The sequence below is a fragment of the Sciurus carolinensis genome, chromosome 9 (assembly GCF_902686445.1).
Source record: "Sciurus carolinensis chromosome 9, mSciCar1.2, whole genome shotgun sequence".
Classification (NCBI taxonomy): domain Eukaryota; kingdom Metazoa; phylum Chordata; class Mammalia; order Rodentia; family Sciuridae; genus Sciurus; species Sciurus carolinensis.
The window spans coordinates 21,349,379-21,374,458 of NC_062221.1; the positions used below are offsets into that span (position 1 = coordinate 21,349,379).

General features: G+C 42.9%; 2 long non-coding RNA genes across 2 annotated transcripts; both read right to left on the reverse strand.

Annotated features, from left to right (window-relative positions):
* Positions 1–2,595: 2,595 nt before the first annotated feature.
* LOC124992317 (uncharacterized) lies at positions 2,596–12,083 on the reverse strand. The gene is made up of 4 exons (XR_007110094.1): positions 11,280–12,083; positions 10,806–10,914; positions 9,535–9,766; positions 2,596–6,570 (listed from the first exon to the last, which is right to left on the reverse strand). It is a non-coding gene; the product is annotated as an uncharacterized LOC124992317 (long non-coding RNA).
* A 536-nt stretch (positions 12,084–12,619) lies between these two features.
* On the reverse strand, positions 12,620–21,616 carry LOC124992318 (uncharacterized). Its single transcript, XR_007110095.1, has 3 exons — positions 21,467–21,616; positions 19,861–19,926; positions 12,620–13,118 (listed from the first exon to the last, which is right to left on the reverse strand). It is a non-coding gene; the product is annotated as an uncharacterized LOC124992318 (long non-coding RNA).
* Between the last annotated feature and the right edge of the window lie 3,464 nt (positions 21,617–25,080).

Below are 25,080 nucleotides of genomic sequence, written 5' to 3' on the forward strand. Positions count from 1 at the left end.
TATACATGTACAAATATGTCACAATGAATACCACTATGATGTATAATTAAAGTGAACCAAAAAGGACATGTTAAAAATGCAAGTTTCAGTCTTAAAAAAAAAAAAAGAAAAAAGAAAATCCCACAGAATACCATAGATCTGTACATTTCAAGTCTTGTTTTTCCTGCATTACCCACCCACCTCCAGAGCTGAGTGCCACTGACAATTCATGTCAAGATGCTAAGCAAGTTTGCAGAGTGGGCAGTAAGGATATTTCTGGAAGACTTTCCTGTACTAGCATAGCTGGCAGTTATTTATCACAGAAATACATCACACTAAACCCAAACTAAACACATCCCAACTCAAACTTCCAGAAAAGTCCTTGGCTACTCCAGGGCCTCCTGACACACAAAAAAAGAGTCTGACAGGCAGGAAAGAGAATGGACAGTGACCATGATCTTAAGATTGCAGTTAATCCCTCACCTTTGCAAATTCCACAGAAACACAGAACCATGTAAACACTTTACTGAGGTCTCTCCTGAGGTCTTAACAATGACCTGGCAGTAAGGGACCTGAAGACCAAGCCTCATTTGCTTCCCAGTGAATAGGCCTGTACTGGTGGATAACACCAATCTTACTCTCTGGCTTTCTTGAATAGAAAACAAGGCTTAAACCCTATAGGGATGCTGAAATTTCACATCCCTCTGCCCTTAGGACCTGAACCACGTCCTGTAAAGTGCCCTTCACTGCAATAACATTGGTTGCTGTGGGGTCCTGTAAATTATGGTAGCAACTTACTTTCCAGAGAGAATCTTTTAGAGTTTTGTCTAAATCTGGATCTTGTGGAGGAAATGCATCTTACATGTGGCCATTGCCCACCAGCCTTGTCCCACCCTCAGAGAAACAGCAGAGGACTCCTGTAAGGGAGGGAGGCCCTTCCTACTGTTCCAGGTAGAGGTGAGGAAAATACCCTGGGGTAGTTGGCACCAGGATTAGACTCCTTCAAAACCACCCTTAGCCCAAAGCTCTTTCCCCTAGTTCAGAGACTCAGCTTTCTGCCATCCCTTATCACAACTGTTGATCTTACCTAGTATGTTAATCAGTTATTGCTCTGATAATGTCATGTAACCCACCAGCCCAAAACCCTTTGACAGCTATTATTTATTCTCCAGGATCTATGTGAGTTAGAGCACCTTTGCTTTATTCTGGAGAGCTGTGGGCCTAGTTTTGTTGCACACATTTGTCCTTCTCCTTTGGACCAGAGGACGGTCCTGGGCATGTTCTTGTCAAGGTCATGGCAGGGGTACAGGCCAGTGATTGGAACCATGTGAGGTCTCTTATGACTCAAGGCTTGGAGCTAGCACTGTGGCATCAACCGTGGCTAGCCAAAGCAAATCATATGGACAACTTCAAAGTGGAAGATGGGAAGTACACTCCACTCATAAGCAGGCTATGACAAGGGTGTGAATTCAGGGAGGGATTAAAAAACTGGGGCCAATAACTCAATCTCTCATACCGCAGGAGGAGCAAGATGACAGATGGGCAAGCCCAACAGCAGCAGGGATGAGGGGATTTGGGAGAGGCACAGTCAACATAGCTTTAGTAGGGCATTTGGCAGGGGCAAATGTGGACAGCTGGGTGGATTTATGGCTGAACCGCTGTGCCCAAAGAGCATTGGCTAATGGATCGATGTCCATCTGGAGGAAGTTTGCTGAAGCATGCCACTGGCTTTCACCCTACTCTGTTGTTTTCATTCACATCTTGGATGTAGGTATTGGAATCGTGTTTTATCAAATTTTTAGATGATACACAGCTGAGCAGGGTGACTAGTGCCCTTCAATAGAAATACCAAAACTGATATCAACAGGCTGAATTTATGGGTCCAAAACAACAAAGGTGAGCAAATAAAGAAACTAACATTTATTGAATAGCTACTATATGCCAGTTGCAAGTTTTATTTAAACTTTGCAACTTTGAAGTAGGTAATATTATGCTCTTTTTTCCTAATTAAAAAGAATAACCTAGAATCAACAAACTATACCCTAATCAATCAGAATAAAGAAACTAAAACTAGAATAAAAATTAATAAAAGAGGATAGAAAAAAAAACAGTAGAGGAAATCAACTAAACCAAAGCTGGTACTTTGATCAGTAAAATAAACAAACATTTAGTGAGACTGACCAAGAATAAAAGAGAGAGATGACTCAAATTATTGTCAGCAATAATAGATAAGATATCACTGCTAACTTCACAGAAGTAAAAAGAATTATAAGGAAATAGTTTAAACAGCTGTATGTCAACAAATTAGATAATGTAGGCAAAATGGACAAATTCCTAGAAAGATACATGTTACCAAGATTGATTGAAGAAGAAATAGAAAATTTGCATAAACCTATAACAAATAAAGAGATTGGGTTAGAGCCAACAGGGCATAGTGGTGGAGGCCTGTAATCCCAGCAACTCAGGAAGCTGAGGCAGGAGGATTACAAGTTTGAGGTCAGCTTCAGCAATTTAGCAAGATCCTGTCTCAGAATAAAAAGTAAACAGGGCTGCCGAGTAGTGAAGTGCCTCTGGGTTCAATTCTCAGCACCAAATAGAGGAAGGGGGTGGGGGAAGAGAGAGAAATCAAATCAGTAATTTTAAAACTTTTTATAAAGAGAAGTCCAAACTCAAAGGGATTCACTGGCAAACTTTATCAGATATTCAAAGAAGAACTAATACAAAATATTTTACAACTTCTTACAGAAATTAGAAGAGGAGGAAATACTTTTTAATGTATTGTATACAGCTAGTATCACCCTGATATCAAAATCAAATGAAGACCTCACAAGAAAAAAACTTCAGCTTAATATCCTTCATCAATATAGATGAAAGGAAATACTAACTGGCAAAATCTAGCAACACTTTGAAAGGATGATACATTTATGCATAAGTGAGATTTGTCCTGAAAATGCAAGATTGGTTTAACATCCCAAAATTAATTAATATATATATATACCATATTTTTAAAATGAGGAACTGAAACAATAAGATTATTTTAATAAGCACAGAAAAGGCATTTAATAAAAATCAATACCAATTCATGATGAAAAACTGCTCAACAAAATAAGAAAGAGAACAGGATTTTATCTGACAAAGGGAATCCATGAAAAACCTACAGTTAGCATCATACTAAATGGTGAAGGACTAATCTTGTTCCCAAAGATCAGGAACAGGGTAAGGATATCTTTCCTCATCACTTTTATTTAAATTATATTGGAGGCTTTGGTCAGAAAATTAGGTAAGAGACATAAATAAAAGACATTAAGATTGGAAAAGAATAACAATCTATTGGCAGATGATATGGTCTTGTATAAAGAACTCCTAAGGAGCCCCCTAAGACACTATCAGAATGAATATACAAATTTGACAGTGTGGCAGGATACAAGCTCAATATACGAAAGTCAACTGAATTTTTATTCTGCAATGAACATTCTAAAATTGGAATTAAGAAAACAATTCTATCTATAATAGCATCAGACAGAACAAACACTTATGTGTATATTTAACAAAAGCAATGCAACCCTTGAATGATTGGCATGCTGAAAACTATAAATTATTTTTGAAAAACAATTCAGTAATTTCTAAATAAATGGAAACATAAACCACATTTATTGTTTGGAAGACTTAATATATTAAAGAAGATAATGCTTGCCAAATGAGCCTACAGGTTTAATGCAGTTCCTATCAAAATTCAACTGCTTTTCCTTTCTTTTTTTTTTTGCAGAAATTAACTAATCAATTCTAAAATTCAAGCAGAAATTTTAGAAAACTAGAATAGCCAAAACAGTCTTGAAAAAGAAGAACAAAATTGGAAGACTCACATTTCCTAATTCCAAATTATTATAGTGCCTCAGTAATCAATACCACATGGTGCTATCATAAGAGCAAAACACATAGATCAATTAGATAGAATCACAGGTCCACAAATAAACTCTTACTTTTATGGTCAATTTTTGACAAGGGTCTATTAATGGAGAAAAAATAGTCTTTTTGACACCTAGTGCTGGCAAAATTGGAGTTCCACCTGTAAGAAAATGCAGTCGGACCCCTACCTCACACCATATGCAAAACGACTCAATGGTTCAATGATGCAAATATAAAAACTTAAACTTATAAAATGCTTAGATGAAAATATAATAATAAATCTTAATATTTGGCAATAGATTCTTAGATCTGATATCAAAAGCATGAGCAATGAATTTCAAACTTTTGTGCTCCAAAGCACAGAAGAAAGCATCATCAAGAAAGTGAAATAGAAATAGGAAAAAAAAATTGCAAATATTATATCTTATATGGGACTTTCATGTATAATACATAAAGACTTCTTATAACAAATAGTAAGAAGACACTAATTTTAAAATGGGCAAAAGATTTGGATAGGCATTTCTTCAAGGAAAATATACAGTGTCCAATAGACATATTAAAGGGTGCTCAACATCTTCAATTGCTAGGTAAATGCAAATCAAAACCACATGAGATCACACTTAGTACCCACCATTTTTAAAATGGTGTTTGTGAAGAAATGAAGAAATTAGAACCCTCGTACATTGTTGGTGGGAATGTAAAATTCTGCAGCCACTTTGGATAACAGTTTGGTAGTTTCTTGAATGAGAAGTGGTAGAGTTACTATATGGCCCAGAAATTCTACCTGTAGGAATATGCCCAAGAAAATTGAAAACATACATCCATACAGAAACTTAGACATGAATGTTCATAGAAACATTGCTCATAATAGCTAAAAAGTAGGGTTAACTCAAATGTTCATCAGCTGATGAATGGATGAACCAAAGGTGGTACATCTATTCAATGAAATATGATTTGGTAATAAAAAGGAAATGAAGTACTTATACCTGCTACAACATGCTGAACCTTGAAAACATTATGCTAAATGGAAGAAGTCAAGCATCAAAGATGATATGGTATATGACTCCATTTATATGAAATGTCCAGAATGGCCATACACATGGAGACAGAAAAATAGATCAGTGATTGCTTAGGGCTAGGATGGGGGTAGGAGAAGAATAAAGATTGACATGAATAGGTACTGAATCTGTATTAAGGAGGACAAAAATTATCTAAAATTAGAGGATGGTAAGATTGCATAAGTGTGGATATATATAATAAGAAACATAAAATTGTATACTTAAATTGGATGAATAGATGGTATGTGACTTATGTCTCAATAAGACTCTGTCTTAAAAATTGACTACACAATGAAAAAAGGAGCCATATCCATGGAAATTCTTCCCTGTAGTTTAATATGCATATGTCACCCAGATATTGTGCTGGAATACAGATACCATTTTGTAGGTTTGGAATAGAGCTTAAAAGTCCTAATGGGCTGCCTGATGAGACTGATGCTTCTGGATCTTGCACCATACCTTGAAAAGCAAGATCCCAAAGTAATTCAACAGCTTTCCTGGGGTTGCACAGCCAGGGAAAGGATCAAGACCATTGTAGACAAGCAGTGTTTGTAACTAGTTGTTAAGTGAAGGATACATCAGCATTGACTTCTGGCAACTGTTGTGAAAACTAGTCCATGGTTTTATATAACCATAACCTCAGTGTGTCAACTGTTCATCACAAATTCTAAAATTATGAATGTGTTCTTATACTGTATGATAGTGTTCATCCTAGTAGAGAAAGGGTAGCCTTGTGTACCTCAGTTCAATCAGGCCACCCTTGGAATCCAAGGTTCTGATGTGGGAGCCACATTGAGAAGAACACTGGAAATTCATGGCTTGTCTACAGCAAGAGAACCTTCATGGTGAGGGAAAGAGATGTCTTATCCTAAGAACAGATAAAACAATGGGTAAACGTTATACACAAAAAGTAAGATTTGTGTGCTGGGTGTGGTGGTGCACATCTGTAGTTCCAGCTACTCTAGAGGCTGAGACAAAAAGATCCCCCAAACCCTGGAATTTGGGGCCAGCCTGGGCAAGCTAGTGACACCCTGTCTAAAAAAGTAAAGATTGCAACCTGCTAGAAAAGCTTTGGAGAAGGGCTATGAAAGAGAAACTAAATGTTTCTATTGTGACCGAGAGAGCAGAACAAAGATTATGAAGAGAATTTTGTAGGGAACTCACTCTGACAAATAAAAAGGTAATAGAATTCTAATAATTATACACTTCCCATCTCACTACAAGAAGCAGAAACCATACATAATTGACTTAAGCCAAATGTGAAGGTTACTTGTTCACAGGGCATGAAGTCTAGAGATAGGTTTCAGGCACTCCATCATCCATGCTGTCTTCTGTATCATGACATCATCCTCAGGCAGTCTCCCTCAGTAGTGACAAGGCAGTCCCTAACAGCCCCCAGCTTAGATCCTATCGTTTGAGTAACCAGGAAAATGAATGAGCCCCCTTCCCAAGGGTTCCATAAAAATTCTCAGGGCTGTCACTGTACAGCTTGGATCACATACCCATTCTTGAACCGATCCTTGGCGCTATGGTATGAAACATGCTGACTTGCCAGGCTTCCACTAAAACTGGAGATGGGGTCAGCTCCACCCAAGCCATAAGGACTGAGACTGGAGAAGGGTTGGTTCTAAAAAAAAAATTAAAAATAATTACCTGGGTGCTTTTTCTTGAAGATAAGTTTGTCAGTAGCCAACAGATTTCCTGACCAACTATCTAAACTAAAGAGGCTCCTTTGGGAGAGGAAGGGGCTCCCCATCATGGGAGGCATCCAAGTTGAATGGCCACCATGACCTTTGCATAGTTGGGAGCAGTGGATGAGGGTCAGATCTTAGCTTATCATCTCTTCTAAGGGTAGCAATCGCTTTCAAGCACTTGCTTCTGCCTCGAAATCCCTTTCATCGTAAAGAAGCCTCCTAATTCACAATGCATGGGATTTTTCAGACCCTAATTGGAAGCAGACTTATTTCCTTTTGTATTCTCTTTTAAATCAGCCATACAACTTAGATATATGCTCACTCTATGTCATTGGCCACAACCTTATGTCTTTATTCTCATTAAATACGCTCTCTCCCTGGAGATGTTGGAATGAGGCCCCAGCACAGCGTTATCATCTCTTGCATGATCATTTCTTCTACATGAATCTTTAGTAAGCCCTTGCTTATTTGAGGCAAAGTATTTGTTTTGCCAGAAAAATAAGATCATGCATGCTACCTAATCGAAAGTATATATGTGTAAGGTGTCTGTGTGTGACCATATGTACATACATGTGTGTACATCTGTGTGTGTGTACATTTATATGGATGGAAGAGCAGGGTGGTGCTGAGAGGATGTGACAGTGCTCGGGACTTGGGGACAGGAATCCCTGCCAGATGTTGGAAGTCAAGTGAGCCTCTACCGTCAGATGGCCCTGGGACTTCAGCAGTAGCCCACACAACCTCACCCAGCTGTTACTGGCCGTGGACTTGACTCTTCACTCTCACAACTGACTAACCTGCCTTTTGCTTGTTCTGGAAAAGAAATATCACTGGATCCATTTCTGTTTTGCTCCAGACAATAGGCCAGCTGTAATATAAATCTCTACCCCTTTTCCAAATATCCATGGCCAGGAGAGGGGGGTGCAAAGCCTGACACAGATTTGGCCGGGCTGACTTTCAATCAGATTGGGCCAGCACTGTTGGAGTGTGGTGCTCACCTAGCCAGCACCCTGGCTGTGTCAAGCGCATCCCTCCCCTTGCACCTGAATGTTGCAGAGAAAATTAGTAACCAACCAACAGAACAGGAGTAAAGAGATCAGGCCATGAGAGCAGCACAGAATTATCATCTTTCAAATGACAAAGGCAGAGAGGCTGGGGGCTCTTGTGCAGGATGCAGAAGATAGTGCCAGGAGAGGGTTTCAGATTAAGAAGAAAGAAATCCACCAAAGCACAGGTGTCCTCTGCACTGGTGGCCTGTGGGGGTGTGTGTGTTCAAGTCTGTGTATCCACTTTGTCCCTAGGGAGGGACTGGATGTACTGCAGAATATACAGACTAGGAAACTAAACAATGCATGATAGGAAAGGCATGTGGCCCCATTTACCCTGCTCAAAAATGACACCCTCCTCCTCAAATATTACATCCTCTTCTCCAGAACTCTTACGGGATTCTCTGGGGAAGGGGCCCTACCTAGAGAATCAGGAAGAGCCAGATCGCAGAGTGATTCGGTTCCCTGTTTCTTGCTGAAAATAAGACTGAAAACACATGACAATGCGAGCATCCAAAGGCTCACCAACCCTAACCTAGAGGCACCATATTCAAGAAAATATACAACCAGAGGGGCTGGAGGGAAATGCTAAGGGACACACTGTTTCCAGGCACTGCAAGAGAATTGGACACAGTAATTAATGGAATCTTATAAAACAAATTCAAATTGATCAGTCAGTAAATTAGCGTATTGCCACCCAGGCTGAAACCGATTTAAAGGAGCATAAATTGAGTCAATAACAAATGCAGAAGGAGACAGGAGTCAGGGGAGAGAATCTGGAGTAGCATTATTGGAGTTTATGTTATTTATTATAGGGGATTAATAGTAATAAAAAAGGCTCCCATGACAAAGCCTTTGAAAGAACCTACAATGTAAAACTTAGATCTATAAGAAAGATCTGGTTTTAGGAGATTAATTGAAAATATTAAATAGAAGACAGCAATTTAATTAAATATAAAGATGATGATAAATTGGTGAGTTGTATCTAGTCATGGGAAGAGAGATCTTGAACAAAGGGCTTTAGTGTAATCAGAAGGCTTGAAAATACATTTTGTGAAGGGAAAGAACGTCAGTTGTGACCTTGCTTCTCCTCCGCTCCCTGGGAGGGCTCCCTCTCTGATACTGGTACCAGGGCTTCTTTACGTGACCCAGGACCCCTTTACAGGGAAACTCAGAGCAGCCTTGCTCCCGGCACCTCAGGAGATCACACAGATGCTGCCGGGTGCAGTGCATTGTGAGACCCCAGGTCTGTCTGCCTCTCACCCCACTCCAGAGACAGGAAACCCTTCCTGGCATCAGCCCATCCCGTGTGCACGGGTCCTCCCCCACGTCTGCTGCACACAAGCAGGCCATCCCAGAGTCATCGGATTCTACACGTGAACCAAGACAAGGAATGCAATTCATCACCAGATAACTCGGAGTGGTAAGTGGGGAAATTCAGGGTCGAGAGCTCTGATGCCAATTAATCCTGCAGCAGCTGATCTGCCCCCCACTGGCCTCACACGATACTACCCAAGCACCCCTTCTCCTTATGTGATCGTGCAAGAGCAGGAGCAGCAGGAACTGCAGTTTCTGCCTAGAGGGCAGAATGGACTCTAGTGTCCTGACAACTGGATGAGGAGGATGCACACAGGTTATAGGAAGGGACCATGAACCAAGGAAAGTCAGGATGACTCCCATCAGCACAGGGGTGAGGGCTCCTCCTCCTCACCCTGAAGAAGTCAGGAAGGCTGACTTGCATGCCCAGACTTCCCAGCTAGGCTTGGGGTGCCCTCCTCTGTGTGCCCATGATTCTTGCTGCCTATGCTGTCCCTGGGGACTTAGCCTGTTGCCTTATGGTCACCAGCTTACCATCTTGTCTCTCCCGTCAGAGTGGGTCTTAGTCCTTGCAGTCTTCCCAGAACCCAACACAGAACCTGGTGCCATAGTTGACTGAGTGAAATGTCTGGCCAGTGGTATGACATCTTCAGCAAAGAACTAGTCTTCAAGCCCAAGACTACAGTGGTGATGGCCACCTGAGGCCTTAGCTGTCCATCTAAGCAGCTGGTCAGGAAGAGTTGGATGCTGCATGGGGTGAATAATGCTTGAGAATGGAAAAAGAGAATTGAGAAATGTCCATTTTGGACCGTTCAGAATCAAACTGCATGGTCATCTCTGTATGCAACTGAATTCAAAGATGTGGCCTCCTTCTGAGCTCTGGGGGTAGATCTAAGGGGAGGCTAAGACCTGTGCTGTTGGATGTGGGGAGAGAAAGGTTGCACATGGAGAAGTCATCAGCTGACACAGATAGAACATGAGTTCGTTTTTTTTTTTTCTTGAGCTGAGTGACAGGTGTGTGAGGGTTCATTAAATTCCTGTCCACTTTCATGTATGTTTACATCTCCCATAATAAAAAATCATAATAAAATAAATTTTTACATTTAAAAAGACATTAACTTCAAATGATGGCCCCCTCATAGTCTTGCTCTCTCCCATCTTCTCTAACACTAACACTGGGGTTCTCAAACTGTGGTCCCCGGGTGTGTTAACTTTCCTTCACTACAACAAAATACCTGAAATAGTCAACTTATAAAGAGAAAAGGTTTATTTTGGCTCACACCAGGGTTCCACAGTCCCCTTTGAGGCTATATCTCCAGTGATCTAAAGACCTCCCACTAGGTCCCACCTATTAAAGTTTCTACCACCTCCAAATAGCTTCACCCAGGCAATCAAGTCTTTAACATGTGGGCCCTTGGGGGATTCTAGATCCAAACTATAGCACCAGTCCAGCAGGGCTGGCATTACTGGGAAACATGTTAGAAATGCAAATTTGCAAGCCCATCCTACCTACTCAATCAGAAACTCTGGGATGGAATCCAGCAAACTGTGTTTGATGTGCCCCGCAGGTGATAATGTTGCCATACAAATTTGAGAACTACTGGTCTAATGTATTGTTTGAATATAATCTGCTATTTCTTGACTTCTACAGATTGGTGATTTTCCACATTGGTGAAAGCCCTCTCCCCGCTGCCTTTGGGAGAAGGTGCTTTCTTCTCCGCTGGCATCCACAGAGCTCCAGCCTGGCTCTGAGACTCGGCATCCCTCCCATACACAGCTTGAGGTCATTCTCACTTGCTCCCTACCTGGTGGATCCAGCCTTCCAGCACCAGCGCGTGTTGTGAGTCAGGCACAGGTCTGAGCTGCGAGCAGGTGTTATCTCATTTGATAATCCCAATAACCAGAAAGAAGTTTCTGACATTCACAAATGAGGAAAACATTACAAGTGAGGTTTGGATGGTTTAAGTAGTTTACCAAGCTCACACCGTGGGTAAATGGTGAAATTGGGATTCTGGAGCAGGAGCCTCAACCACTGCACCACCTTGTCTGACTTGTCCCTTGTCTGGCTCTGACTGCACGGCCCAGTTCTCACTCCCCAGACCAAGTCTGCATCTAACTGACACCCCAAGTTTCAACTCTGATCACATAACCATGCCCTGGAGCTGGGGCTTCCTCTTATTCTGCAATCCCCAGGACATTCGCCTGGGGTAGTTAGGAAGCTTCCAGGTACAAGGAACAAATCAGTGGATCCAGACAACAGAGAAAATCTATCGCCTCACCTGACAAGGGGTTCCCAGGTGGGGCGGCTGTGCTGCAGGGTAATGCAGAGGTCCATGGTGCCATCCAGAGCCCAGATTTCTTCCTGCTTCTTCTCAATCACCTCAGCATGCAGCTCTCTCCTCAGACACTAGACTCCCCCGTGGCCACAGGATGAGAGTTAGAGTTCCTGAGGTCACATCCAGACTCTCTTCCCATACATGTCCCAGCAACCTCCCCCATAACTAACTCATAGCTGGAACAGGTGACAGGCCCATCCCTAATCCAATGGCTGGCAAAGGGAAAGGAGACTGACCCCATCTACTCACCCTGGTCAGGATGTAACAGAATTTTCATGGTGGAGGAAATATGAGGACTCAGCCAACAAGGAAGAGAGAGGGAATTGCTGCTCTGAGCCCTGTCCCTGGAGCTCACGCCAGGACCTTGGGACGGGAGGAACACTGTCCTATCATGCAGCCCCAAGAGTGAAAAATATTTGTTAAGTCACTGAGATTTCTGTAGTGTTTGTGACAGAAATCTGCCTGACTGATACAGACATGGAATCCCTACTCCTGTGCTGCACAGACACAAAACTGGAGGATTTTTACTCCACAGAAATGGAGTCAGACAAGCCCTGAACTGGAAAAGGCCAGGGGTGGTGGTGAGTGGGGTGAGACAGCACTTTGAAAGGCCACACTCTGGGCCTGCCCAGGTGGCTCCCAGGTATCCAGGTTTGTCATTCAGACAGGAAACTAGAGAACATTCTCTGGGAAAACTGTCCTGTGTGAAAGCATTCTGTAATAAGTGTTCCCTCCACAAAACATCCAATGTCTCCTGACCTCCCTTGGGTGAAGAACTACAGTTTATAACAACCAATAAACTATAATATTATATTATAATATTATAATTATAATATATAATTATATATATTATATAATTATATATTATTATATATTATATAATTTTATATATTATATATTATAATAATATTATCTTAACCAATAATATTATAATAATATTATAATAACCAATAATACCTGTTGTTACATCAGCCAAAGATCACCAGAAGGACAAAAGCCAAGACCAGACCAAATAACCACAAACAAATTGAGGGGGAAAAGAAAAAAGAACTTGGAGAAATCAGAGAATCCAGGGAGGAAGAAAATTAAAAAAAAAATAAACATATATTGGGTAAGAGAAAACATTTCACAAACAAAACTATAAGGTTATTTTTAAGAACAGAAGAGAAAACTTGTTTTATGAAATTCATAAAAAATAATAAAAAATTTAAAATTCAATTAAATGATAAAGAAATTTCTCAGAAGGTAGTTCTTAAAAAAAAAAACATGAGAATTTGGAAGAACTGGTGAAAAATAATTCATTCATGTTCTGGAATCTAACATCAGAAGTTCCAGAAAGATAAAACAGGAAAGGGAGTAGTTATTGTCAAAGAAAGAATATAAAGACACTTCCCAGGACTGAGGGTGACAATTTCTGGATCAAAAGGGCTCATCCAAAGGCCCAGCAAAACAAACAGATGAAAGTAAAACCTACCCTCACCAAAGCACATGATTGTGAAATTTTAGAACCTGGGACAAAAGTTTCCAGAAAGAAACAAAAAATCACATATAAATGATCAGAAATGAGCATAGCATCAGACCTCTCCAAAAAGAAACTGCTAACAGTTAGAAATGGTGCAGAGCCTTCAGAAAGACAAGACAAAATGGTGTTTACCTGGCAGCAACATAGTCAACTTATTAATCAAGTGCCAGTAAAGACATTGTCAAATATTTAAGGTCTCAACACCATGCATCCTTTCTTGGGGAGCCCCAGGAAGCCAGGTCACCAAACAAGGAAATAACCTAAGAAAAAGGCAGAGAGATGAGATCCAGGACACACACAGACCAGTTCCTGAGATAACAGTGAAGCAGGGTCACAAATGACAGTCACCCATGTGCAGAAGGCCTGGGGAGAAACCAGGAAGGATGGAAGGATCCAGGTGTCCCCAGGAAAATGTGAAACTGGTCACTTGCCTGCTGGGTTTGGAAGAAGAGTTTAGTGATAGAGACATGATGTTGAAGTACATGAAAAATGAGGCAATTATCCCCATTTCCCAGCATTCCTGGAAAACAATAAACAATAATGAAAATAAAATTGTTGAATAATAGGTTGCTTAGTTGTCAATTATATTTATAGTATTACTATCTTAAACACTGAATATTTATTTAATCAAATTATGTGAGCTAGACTGAAAGAAGAGAAGAGTGGTGTGTGTGTGTGTGTGTGTGTGTGTGTGTGCGTGTGTGTGTGTGTGTAAAAAGCTACAACAAGTGAAAAATTAAGAAACGGATGTGCAATTATGTCATCGAGAAATACAGTGATAAATAGAAGCAGCAGATGACAGGATTCTCTAGGGCACGGTAGCTATGGTGGGGAGAAGTGAGGCCTGGAACAACTGTCGTTCACCACAAGCAGAAGCTGAATTGCGTTCTTTGAATTATTAAACTAATTTGTGTTCTTTTCACAAAAGTACTTTTTTGAAGGCAAAAATGATTTCCACTTGTTCCAAGAGATTCTGCCAAAGCCGGGGCTTCTCACAGTGAGCTGTGGACCTGGGTCAAGAGTGGGTGTGTTCTCATTGGAAGAGCACTTGCCCTCACCTGGCTTACTGCAGAACTCTATTTTGAACAAATAAAACTCCCAGGGAAACACCAGCCAGCCATTGTCCTGGTTAGCCTCAGACCTACAGCTTGACCTTCCTGGGTCCTTTTTTTTTTTTTTTTTTTTTTTTTTTTTGTGGTGCTGGGGATTGAACCCAGAGCCTTGTGCTTGCAAGGCAAGCACTCTACCACCTGAGCTATATCCCCAGCCCCTTCCTGGGTCCTCGACACTAACAGCAGCACTGAGTCTGAGAGGTGGTGAGGAACATTCTGGAACCTAGACACAGCCCTGGGCCTTGGGACACCCTTAGAAGATGCTGGGCTACAGAATGTCTGCCCAGATAAGGTGCCAGCCCAGCTAGGGACTGAGCACAGGTCCCCCCGCCCTCCATCCTCCTCATACCTCCTCATACCACTGGCCATACTCCTTTGGGCATTGTCCCTGCTTCTTGCCAAACATTCTCAGAATCATGGGGAAGCCAGTGCAGGGGCTTCAAAACGGGGGATACAAAACAATTCAAACAGAAAGACCTTAAATTCAAATCCATGTCCAAACCTAACTAGCTGCATAATCACAGATTATTCATGTCTCTGCTGTCACCTGGATCACTACCATATCCCATTACTTCCAGGTGCATTCTGAATATCTTAATTTTCTTAGTCAAGATGTTAAGTGACTCCAATTCAACAACATAGGCAATAACTGCTAATGATTCTGTCGGCCCCAAAGTCTGGATTTCTTCCATTATTCTCTAAAAGAGGAGGAATGTATCTTATTCCCAGGAGGATGCAAAGTTTCACCGGAAGGATATTTATGAACAAGTACTGCACAGCACAAATGTTTATTTGTCAACTCAAGAAGTACTTACGTAAGACCTATTCTAGGTATAGTCGCTGTCCTCAAAGAGGGTAAGTCCAGTGAGTGGGGAAGATACCAGAACAAATATTTGCCACTCTCTGATGAGTGTCTCTGACCTTCCACCCTCACCCAGTTGTTTCTGAGAGCCCCCAGATGTCTCTCATGTGAACATGTCCCATGACTGATCACACAGCCGCCGTCACTGAACTCCTCTTCCGTTCCTTATTTTCTGGGTCCATCTGCTTGGCTATGTCCTCGTGCCCCAGTGTCCAGGTACAGTCTCTCACCATGCACCTCCTGCAGCACCACAGCAACGACTCGTGCTCTGGAGTTCTGAAGTGGCCAAAATGGGGCTGTCACATCTAGAGCCCAGGAGGATTGAAGCCACACTGTGCTCACACATAAAGGAAGTTCCTCTGCCCCTGCCTTTCTCCTACAGGAAATCCTGTATCCTGGTACCAAAGCCAGGTTGCTCCTGCACCCAAAGCTAACCTGGTCTCCACTGAAAAGTTCATAGGACACTGAACTGGGGGCAATTCCTAGTGACAACTCTATGAAGACAGAGGTTTTCTCCTGAATCTTCTGCCTGGGTCCCTCTTCCTCAATCTCTCATGAAATACTCTTCCTCCACAACTAGTATTCCAGACACACACAAATACAGCCAAGCACCTATGATGTGCTGATCCCCTAACATACAGATACACACACAGGGCTATCCCCAACCCTGTCCTCGATAGTCCCAACTGGCCATCCCTTCATGGTCAAGGTTCAGCACTCTTAAACCTTATCATATGGAGAAAGTAGCATGTGCCTCCTCCTCTACACCCTCTCTGGACACACCTTGGGAAAATGTCCTGAAATTTCAAAGGATAAAAATATTTAATAATTGATACCTATGCAATAGAAAAAAAGTGGTAATCTGGAAACAAGATTTGCAAAATGAGATCTATGTGCCAAAATTGTGTTTTATGCTGTACTGAGCTAAAGAGCACATACTTTTCAACCAGCTAGACTCGACTCTGCACCACAGGGAAAGATGAGGGCCTTTCCCAGCCCAGAGAGGCCAGACTGACAGGGCCAATTCTGTCACACAGAGCCTGTAAATCTCTAGACTTCCTGCTCATTTCCCTCAATGACCCATCAAGATAATGAACACCACGCTCCCCAACTTCTGTAGCCCATTCCCTTGGGACTCTGGTCTCTGCCAGGCAAAGCTTTATTGTTGTTGGAAATCCCTGACTAATTGGACAAATTAATCTCTGATAAAAGATTAATGCAAGGATGGCGAATGGATTTCATTTCTGCTGCCAACTATGATTGATGGGTAGGGGCTACCTAGAGTGCTCATTTGAGAAGGACTGTGGCCAGAGCTTAGCTCAGCGAGCAAGAGTGCCAGGATTGATTTGCAATGTCTGAGCCCTGAGCCCCCCGGGACCATGGTGTTGTAGGTGCTGCTTATTTGCCATTTTAGGATTAGTGGCTGCCCTAGGTTAACCTCTCTTCCTCCCTAGGTGCAAATTTGCATTCTTGCATGGGCCAGCAAAGGCTCTTGAGCCCTTGGGAATATACATGGAGCAGGCAGATCTGAACAGCCCCTTCCATGTGCCAGGAAGATTTGACCTTGGCAGCAGCTTCTCAGAGGACTTTCAGCAGTACCCCACACCAGAATGAGAGGAAGATTGAGAAGTCAATTCCAGGTCATCTCAATGAACACCATTAACTTGTGTGCCCCAAGGAAAGAAAAAGATGAAAATATGCAAATAGGTCCTCTCTACCAGGGAAGTATTTATCCAACTACAGAGAAGCCTGTATTGCTCGGCAACACCATGGTTCCACCTGAAGGTCAAGTCTGTGCCTAACAGCTGATGCAAATTCTCTCTCACTGCAGGAGGAAGAGCAAGAAGGAACAGTAGTCATGGAACTAAGAGAACTGACTCAGACAAAATGTCAGTAAGCAAGAGGACACCTGAGGCCAAAGCAGGGGCGGCCAGGGGTCTCTTACCTCCTCTTGCCTTTGTTCATCCAGTTGCTCATGCTGCCCACTCAGTCAGGAGTGTCCAACCCTCTGGTCCCAGTCCTTTGTGCTCCTGGTGGCCTAAGTCAGTTTTGTATCAGACCTTTCTTGTTTGCCCCCGTTGGATTGGTTATCCCACTTCTGAACTCCTGAAATCACCTCCGTGTGTCTCAGGAATTGTCTACTTCTGTGTCTACCTCCATCCTAAGGACTGTCCTTCCTTCATAGGAGCCCAAGGCAGGCCTAGCACACTGTCAGCAGTTGACAAATTTTATTGAACAAATAGTGGAATTTGGACTACAGTGGTTGAATAGTGTCCTCCAAAAACTATAGGTTTAAGTCTCAATTCTTAGTACCTATGAATGGGACCTTATTTGGAAATAGGGTCTTTACAGATGCAATTAAGAATCTCAGGATGAGCTCATCCTACATTTAAGGTAGACCCTAAATCCAATGACTGGTGTCTTTTTAAGAGAAAAGTAAGATATTTGAGCAAAGACACACACAGAAGGTCATGTGAAGACAGGGGAGCAGAATGGAGTGCTATGTCTACCAGCCAAGGAACACCAAGGACTGCTAGAGACACCAGAAGCTGGGAGAGATGCAGGAAAGAGATTCTCTCTCAGAGCTTCCAGAGGAAACACTTGATTTCAGTGGTTCCTCTGAACCACTGAAATATCCTCCAGAACTGTAAGAGGATAAATTTCTGTTGTTTCAAGCCACAAAGTTTATTGTTCTTATTACCTTGTTACGACAGCCCTAGGAAACTAACACACAGGCTTCAAAGTGAATTTTCAGAATGTCATCAAGGGGACAGTTAAGCAGGATGGGACCAAGGGTGAGGTATGAAAAGAGCCTAGACCCAGTCTTAAAACAAGGCCCTCATTTTCAGGACCCCATAGTTGCCTCCTTGCTCTGTCCTCGCCCTGTAGCTAACAGTCCACTACCAAGACATGTCTTCTCAGACTCTCACAGCTGGAGGCTCTCCAAGTCCACACTCACCCATTTTGGAGGAGAAACTGAGGCCTGTATAGGTAAAATGACTTGCCCCAAGCAATGAAGATCTGAGATTGTAGTCTTATTTTAGGCCTAAAGATCTAGGAAGGACCTTAAAGTTCAATCAGCCCCACCTATTCAGTTCCTAATTAGGCCAGTCAGTAGCTCGACTAAGAACGTCCATTACCATACCAAGTTTTTCATGATGTACTAGAAAAATGTGGACCAGAAATGTTAGGGAACTTGGGTTCAACACGCTAAAATAGCCAGCGCTTGGATTTGTCCTCTCCCCTCCAACACCTATACATTCCTCCCCTTCACCCCGACCTTGAGCTACCTCCCTCACACCCTGAACCCCTCTGAGTTCTCCATGTGTGGAATAGAGGGATTGTGCTGGTGGCCTCTAGTTTTTCCAGTTCAAATTTTCTTGGTTTGTAATTAATTCTTTGAATTTTTCACTAAAGAAGTCACTTTATGTGCCACAAATTATAAGGCCCCGAATCAAAATTATAATCAAAGAAAACAAGAAATTCACACCTCTCCCTGCTTGACTTGAGTTAGTCCCACCAAATCCTCCAGGGTAGTGACAGCCACCCAAATGTGGCTAGTGTGAGCTGCCCATTGCATTCAGGCCCAGGTACAGGCCCACTAGATAAGTGTCAGAGTCTTAGAAAGTGAAGAGGAAGGGGGTCAACCTTGAACATAAATCCCAGCCATATTGAGACCCTACACATTTAGATCTCACAGTGGATCCAAAAGGACTGAAGGATCCCCAGTCTCCCGCAGATTGTTTTTGTTTGATTTTGTTTGCTACTCCAGGGCTGCAGATCTATGTCCTAAAGCATTCCATATAAAGGCTCTGAAAAAGAATGTAGACCCCAGTGAGACATGGAACCCATGATCCTTGGAACCCAAATATGTGAGAGGAGATTCACACTGATTCTGCTCCGCTTCTGGAGGACTGACAGATCCTGCTCTGTCTCTCTGCACAGAGAGCTCAGAAACTCGTGCCAGGCCCCACCTCGCCAGCAAGCCATGGCCCTTCCATTCTGGGATTCACACATATTTGCAGAAGTTTCCAGCCCAAGAGCAAGCCCCAGCTTGCCCAGCTACTCCAAATAAAGCACCTAGGGGCCACCAAGGCAGGTTGCTCACAGAAAAGAAGCACAGCACGGCGTCCGGGAGCAGACTCCGTCTGCAAATAGCAACTGTGACCTGGCCCTGGCTCTAGAGAAGAGAGAGACTGCTGGAGAATAGGACTGGGACTGGAACCATTTCCATTATGATGACCTCTGGATTCAACTAGAATGCGTCTAAGCTGGGCCCCCGCGTTTTCCCTCTGTGGTTCCTTCTTTCTCTGTTGCTGTATGCCTTCTTTTCTTTCTGCTCTCTTTCTGCTTTCATTCTCTCTCTTTCTAGTCGATGTCAGGTGAGGCCCTGGGGCTGTGGGAAAAACATGAATGGGGCCCAGTCCCTTCTTGGGGAGTACACAGACAGGAAATCGATAGACATCTTCATGGACAGGAGTAAAAGGGAGTAGGGAAGCTCAGGAAATGGGGTACCCAAGCCTGAGGCAGAGAACACAGCATACCAGTTGGAATGTGAAAGATTAGTAGGATGTTTGTTAGATGAAAAATTAGGTCACGTTAATCCAGTCTAAAATATTCTGAAAGATAAAATCATCCAGGCCAGAGAGCATATGCCATGTTTAGGCAGGTGTGGGCAACAAGATATTGCCTGAGATGGTAACAGGGAAAGAACAGGGGATGTGGCTGAATAGGCAGGCAGAGATCATGGGGAGTCATGGGTGCGAGGATAGGATGAGTGCAGAGGCCAGTGGGAAAGTGCAGTCTGAGCAGGACAGCAACCTGACCAGATTTACCTGAGAGAGACTTTGGTACCCATGCAGGATATAGAAAGTGGTGACAAGCAATGCACAACTAGGAAGAAAAGGATAAACGGGGAAACAAAATCACGTTTTCCAAAAGATGTAATAGAGCTGTGGAAGCAATGAGGTCTACATGAGCTAAAACTGCAGCCAAGAAGGAGCACCCCCTGGCAGGGGTCGGTCTTACCTCCCTTGGAACTCTTGCCCATTCAGGACGCAGGCTGGTGGTCAGGCTTGGCCCAGGCAGGGGCTACTGAGTAGGTAAAGAGAAACAAAGAAAGCTCATCAAATCTCACAGGGATGGCTCCATGGATTAGAAAGCAGAGGAGCCCTGAAGGCAAAACTGGCATCTCCCTGGGCAGCGCAGGGGTTGAGCATCAGGACAGATGGAATGCAGCCTCCTCCTTCATCACAGGGAAGGGGCCTGTGAGAAGCACACACAGCAGTACCTCTAAGGACATTCACCAGATTTTAGACAGTGCACAGTGGCAAAATAAAGATCTAAACCCACAACATCAATGGTGCTAACCGGGTTAACTCGGCTAACTTGGAAGTATCTTTCCCAGGATCCCCTTCCCTGTTTGGTACCCCTCTGTTGAGCAAAGTCACAGGATAAACTTGAGTGATATTTGGAGAGTGGACGGAGCACCAGTTATTCTGTCGATCTATAGTAACTTCAGGCCTGACACTGAATGTCATTCTCAGGTTTGTGCCTCTCTGATCAGATCCTAGCTCATACACCAGACATCAACAAACTTCCCTGGTAATGGGTCCAATAATAAATATTTCAGACCTTAAAGGAAAAGGCAGAACTGAGTACATCGTAAAGGTACCTAAATAACTATAGAAAAAACAAATTCCCACTAAATTCTCCATTTTACCAAATTCAAAATACCTTTTTTTTTTTTTTTTTTTTTGGTAACAGAGATGTACTTTGGAGGCAAGATAACATTTCACTTAATAGGGACTCAAAGTTATTATTTCCCAACATCAAACAGATTATAAATGTTCATATGTAAAAAATAATTCTTAGCTGTGGACCAGTAAAAAAAGTAAATAAATAAAATAAACAAGCAGTGGGCACAATTTAACCTGCAAGCCATGCTGGTTGCTCTTGTGATTCACCTTCCAAAGGGGAAACTCTCAGGGCTGAGGAGATTGCCATCATTGGGTCCTAACCAAGACTTCAGGATGATATTGAGAAAGCAACAAGAACAGCCTAAAGATGACTGCATCTTACCAAAACTACAGCTAATCTTCCATGCAGATCAGTCTCTAGTTGGATTGAGGCAATAGCATTTTTGCCCTCTGTATCTAATAAAATCCTTGCTAATTGACGATATCACCTGAAACCTCTCTGATCCTGTTATACACCATGACCAACATGCAAAAAAAAAAATTACTCAGTATACAGAGCCAGAAAAATGTAAATGAAAATAAAGAGAAAAAGCCCAAATAATAGAAATAAGTTAAAAGAATTCAAAAAGCTATAGTCCACCTGTTAGAGCAGATACAGCTGGACAGAGGTAGAGTCAACCCCAAAATAAGTCAAAATAGAAAATACTCAAAGCAGAGAGAAATTTATCTTCAAGCTCATTCTGACTATAAAGCACAAGATGGATTGCAAGGCACAAAGATTAAAGCCAAAATAGATTGAGGGGATAAGTAGAGATTTGCTTCTTTAAGTCATTTAAAAGCAGCCAGGGGAGGCGCAAATGGCACCCAAAGCCTTATTCTCCATCCACAGAAGGAAAAGGACCTTATTTAATCTCTTTTCCCCTCTGCCCACTTACTAAAAGCAAGTGATGCCAGAAGTCTCTGCGAGAAGCAGCCTCATCCTAGGTTCAAGCCCGGGCTCTTCATTTCCCTTCAATAATAGTCTTTCTAGATTGGCTGAGCCAGGAGGAGGAAGCAAGGAATCCAATTGGCTCTTCCTCCAGCAGGAAGGGAGAGACTCCAGGCTCCAACCTCGCCTTTGACAGGTCCTGAGAGCGTCTGCAGAAGTCTTCTACCAACCCTTTTGGGAATCCACAAGTTCCCATCTGATAAGAAGTTACAAAATGCAGCTAATCCGGTCTTGGCAGAAAACCAGTTCACATTAAAGCCAGTGAGCTGAGGGTACAGGTGGGAAGGAGCGGGCTCCATGTGATGCTCATTTATTCAGTAACTTGAAACCTGCACTCTGTGCCAGGCACAGTTCTAGGACCAGGGACACTGCAGTAAACAAGACCCGCCAGGAACTTGCTCACAGAGTGACGACACTGAGGTCTCAGAACCTGCCACAGGTTTATGTCAAAGACCAAGACACAACAAGAGAATGTCCATTTGTGGAAAGGGCCATCATGACGTTAAAAGTGGGTGACAGGCTAGAAGGAGGTAATCTGGATGGCCAGAGAAGGCCGCTCTGAGTTGGTGACACTTAAACTCAGATCAGAGTGATAAGTAGAAGACGGCCCTGTGGAAATCAGATGGAGAGCTGGGGTTCATGTCCCCAGCGGGGAGCAAGCTTGGCAGGCCAGCGTGGCTGGGGCAGGAGTTGCTGGAAGAGTGACAGACACGGGTGGGGAAGGTGGGCAAAGCCAGACCTTTGTCATAACATGGAGTTTTGTTTTTGTGCAATCAAAATCAGGGATCTAACCTGATTTTCTCTTTCTGTTTCCTGCTGCCTTAGCCTTGATTTCACGGCATTGATTCTCTGGCAACTCATGGGCCTCTCCCCCAAACTCCTCCAGCAGTGGCCAAAACTCTGGTATTCCCCACAGCCTTTGCCAAAAGGCTTAGGCCAAAATACTTAGGGTGGTCCTGGACTCCTCTTTCTCCCACCTGGGCTTGAAACCTTCTGAGCCTACTTTGGGTGCGTGTCCAGTATCTGACCTCTTCTCGGCACCTCCCCTGCTGCAGCCCCATCTGAGCCACTGTCACCTATTAAAAATGCCTCTTCCTCCCCGTGGCCCCTCTAATCAGTTTGCTAGGCAGAGTGGGCCGAGGGGATCAGACTCCATCACGCTTGGCTCTGAGCCTGCCGACGCCACTCTCTCTCAAGAACTTCAGCCACTTCTCTCTCCTGTCTTCTTCCACTCCTCTTCACTCCATGGAACCGTGGCCTCCCTGACACCAGCAAGCTCCTGCCCTGGGCCTGTGCATGACTGGTTCTTTCCTTCTGGAAGATTCCTCCCCTACATAGCCCGCAGCTCCCTCCTGTCCTTCAGCCTGTCTCTGCTCAGACACCACCTCCCAATGAAGCCTTCCCCTCTTCCCCACTGAACAGCACAGCTGTCCCCACCCCGGGCACCCTGAATCCTCCTGACCCCACTTTTCATTTCTTTCATTAGAACACATTCTAATGTGTTCTGTAATGTACCCCCCCTTTTTTGGGTTCCAGGAATTGAATCCAGGGGTGCTTGACCACTGAGCCACATCCCAAGCGCTTTTTACTTTTTTTCTTTCCTTTTTTTTTTGAAACAGAGTCTCGCCTAGATACTTAGAGCTCACTAAGTTGCTGAGGCTGGCTTTGAACTTGCAACCCTCCAGCCTCAGTCTCCCAAGTTGCTGGGATTACAGGCATGCACTACCATTCCCAGCTATTGAGCCCATTTATTGTGGCAGTGTTTACCATCTGATCACCCCCAACAATAAGGGCTGATCTCCATGAGGGTTGACATCCTGACTGCTTTGTTCCCTTGGTGTCAAACACCTAAAGCAGTGTTCAGCACTAGATCAATGCTCAGTTAATATCCAAGATGTCTGATAATTTAAAAACATGTTATACTATGCCTTCAATCCACATAACTCATGTTAATATTAAATATCCTTTAAATCCATAGTATTTTACTCCATCATTCAAGAAAGAAAAAGGGAGGCTCAACATTCTTTCATATGTTTGTTGATCAATTGTATATCTTCTTCTGTCAAGTGTCTGTTCAGTTCCTTAGCCCCTTTGTTGATTGGGTTGTTTGTTTTTTTGGTGTTAAGTTTTTTGAGTTCTTTATATATACTGGAGATTAACGCTTTATCTGAGGTGCATGTGGTAAAGATTTTCTCTCTTCACATCACTAATGATTTCTTTTACTAAGAAGTTTTTTAGTTTGAATCCATCCATTTTTTTTTTATGATCATAAAAAGGGGATTTATTAGATTGGTTTCCACGACCCGAAGCTGGATAGTCTACAATGGCCATCTGAAGGTAGAGAGCTGGAAGAACCAGCAGCTGCCCAGTCCAAGAGGTGGAAGCCCCAGAACAAGAAGGTTCAACAGGGCTACCCTAGTCCAAGATGAAGGCTTCTGGAAACTACCTGGAGGATCACTGGCTCAGTCCTCTTGGGAAGAGTGAAGAAGCAAGAGTTCGATCTACTCAGACGATTGAAGTCAAGAACCTGTTCAAGAAGAGCCGAGCTTGCATCTGCATCTGCTTCCTTGTTCTTCCAACTTTTATTCCATCCAAGTCACCATCCTGTTGGGCAGTGCTGTCCCAAGTGACCATCCCATTTATTGATTCTTGATTCTACTTCTTGCACTTCAGGGGTCTTGTTGAGTAAGTCAGATCCTAGGCCCATATGGTAAAGATTTGGGCCTACTTTTTCTTCTAGTAGTTACAGGGTTTCTATTCTAGTGCCTAAGTCTTTTATCTACTTCGAGTTGAGTTCCATGCAGGGTGAGAGATAAAGGTTTAATTTCATTTTTCCCAGCACCACTTATTGAATATGCTCTCTTTTCTCCAATGTATGTTTATGGCACCTTTGTCTAGTATGAGATAACCGTATTTATGTGGGTTTGTCTCAGTGTCTTCTATTCTGTACCATTGGTCTTAACACCAAAAAAACAAATAACTCAATCAACAAATGGGCTAAGGAACTGAAAAGACAATTCACAGAAGAAGAAATATAATTGATCAACAAATACATGAAAAATGTTCAACATTTCTAACTATTAGAAAAATGCAAATCAAAACTACTCTAAGATTTCATCTCACTCCAATCAGAATGACAATTATTAAGAATACAAACAACAATAAATGTTGGTGAGGATGTGGGGGGAAAGGCACACTCATACATTGCTGGTGGGAATGCAAATTGGTGCCACCACTCTGGAAAGCAGTATGGAGATTCCTCAGAAAATTTGAAATGGAACCACCATTTGACCCAGCTGTCCCCCTCCTCAGTTTATACCCAAAGGACTTAAAATCAGTCTACTACAGTGATGCAGCTACATCAATGCTTACAGAAGCTCAACTCACAATAGCCAAACTATGGAACCAACTAGGTGCCCTTCAATAGATGAATGGATAAAGAAAATGTGGTATATGCATATGATGGACTATTACTCAGCTTTAAAGGAGAATGAAATTATGACATTTGCTGGTAAATGGATGGAGTTAGAGAATATCATACTAAGTGAAATAAGCCAAACT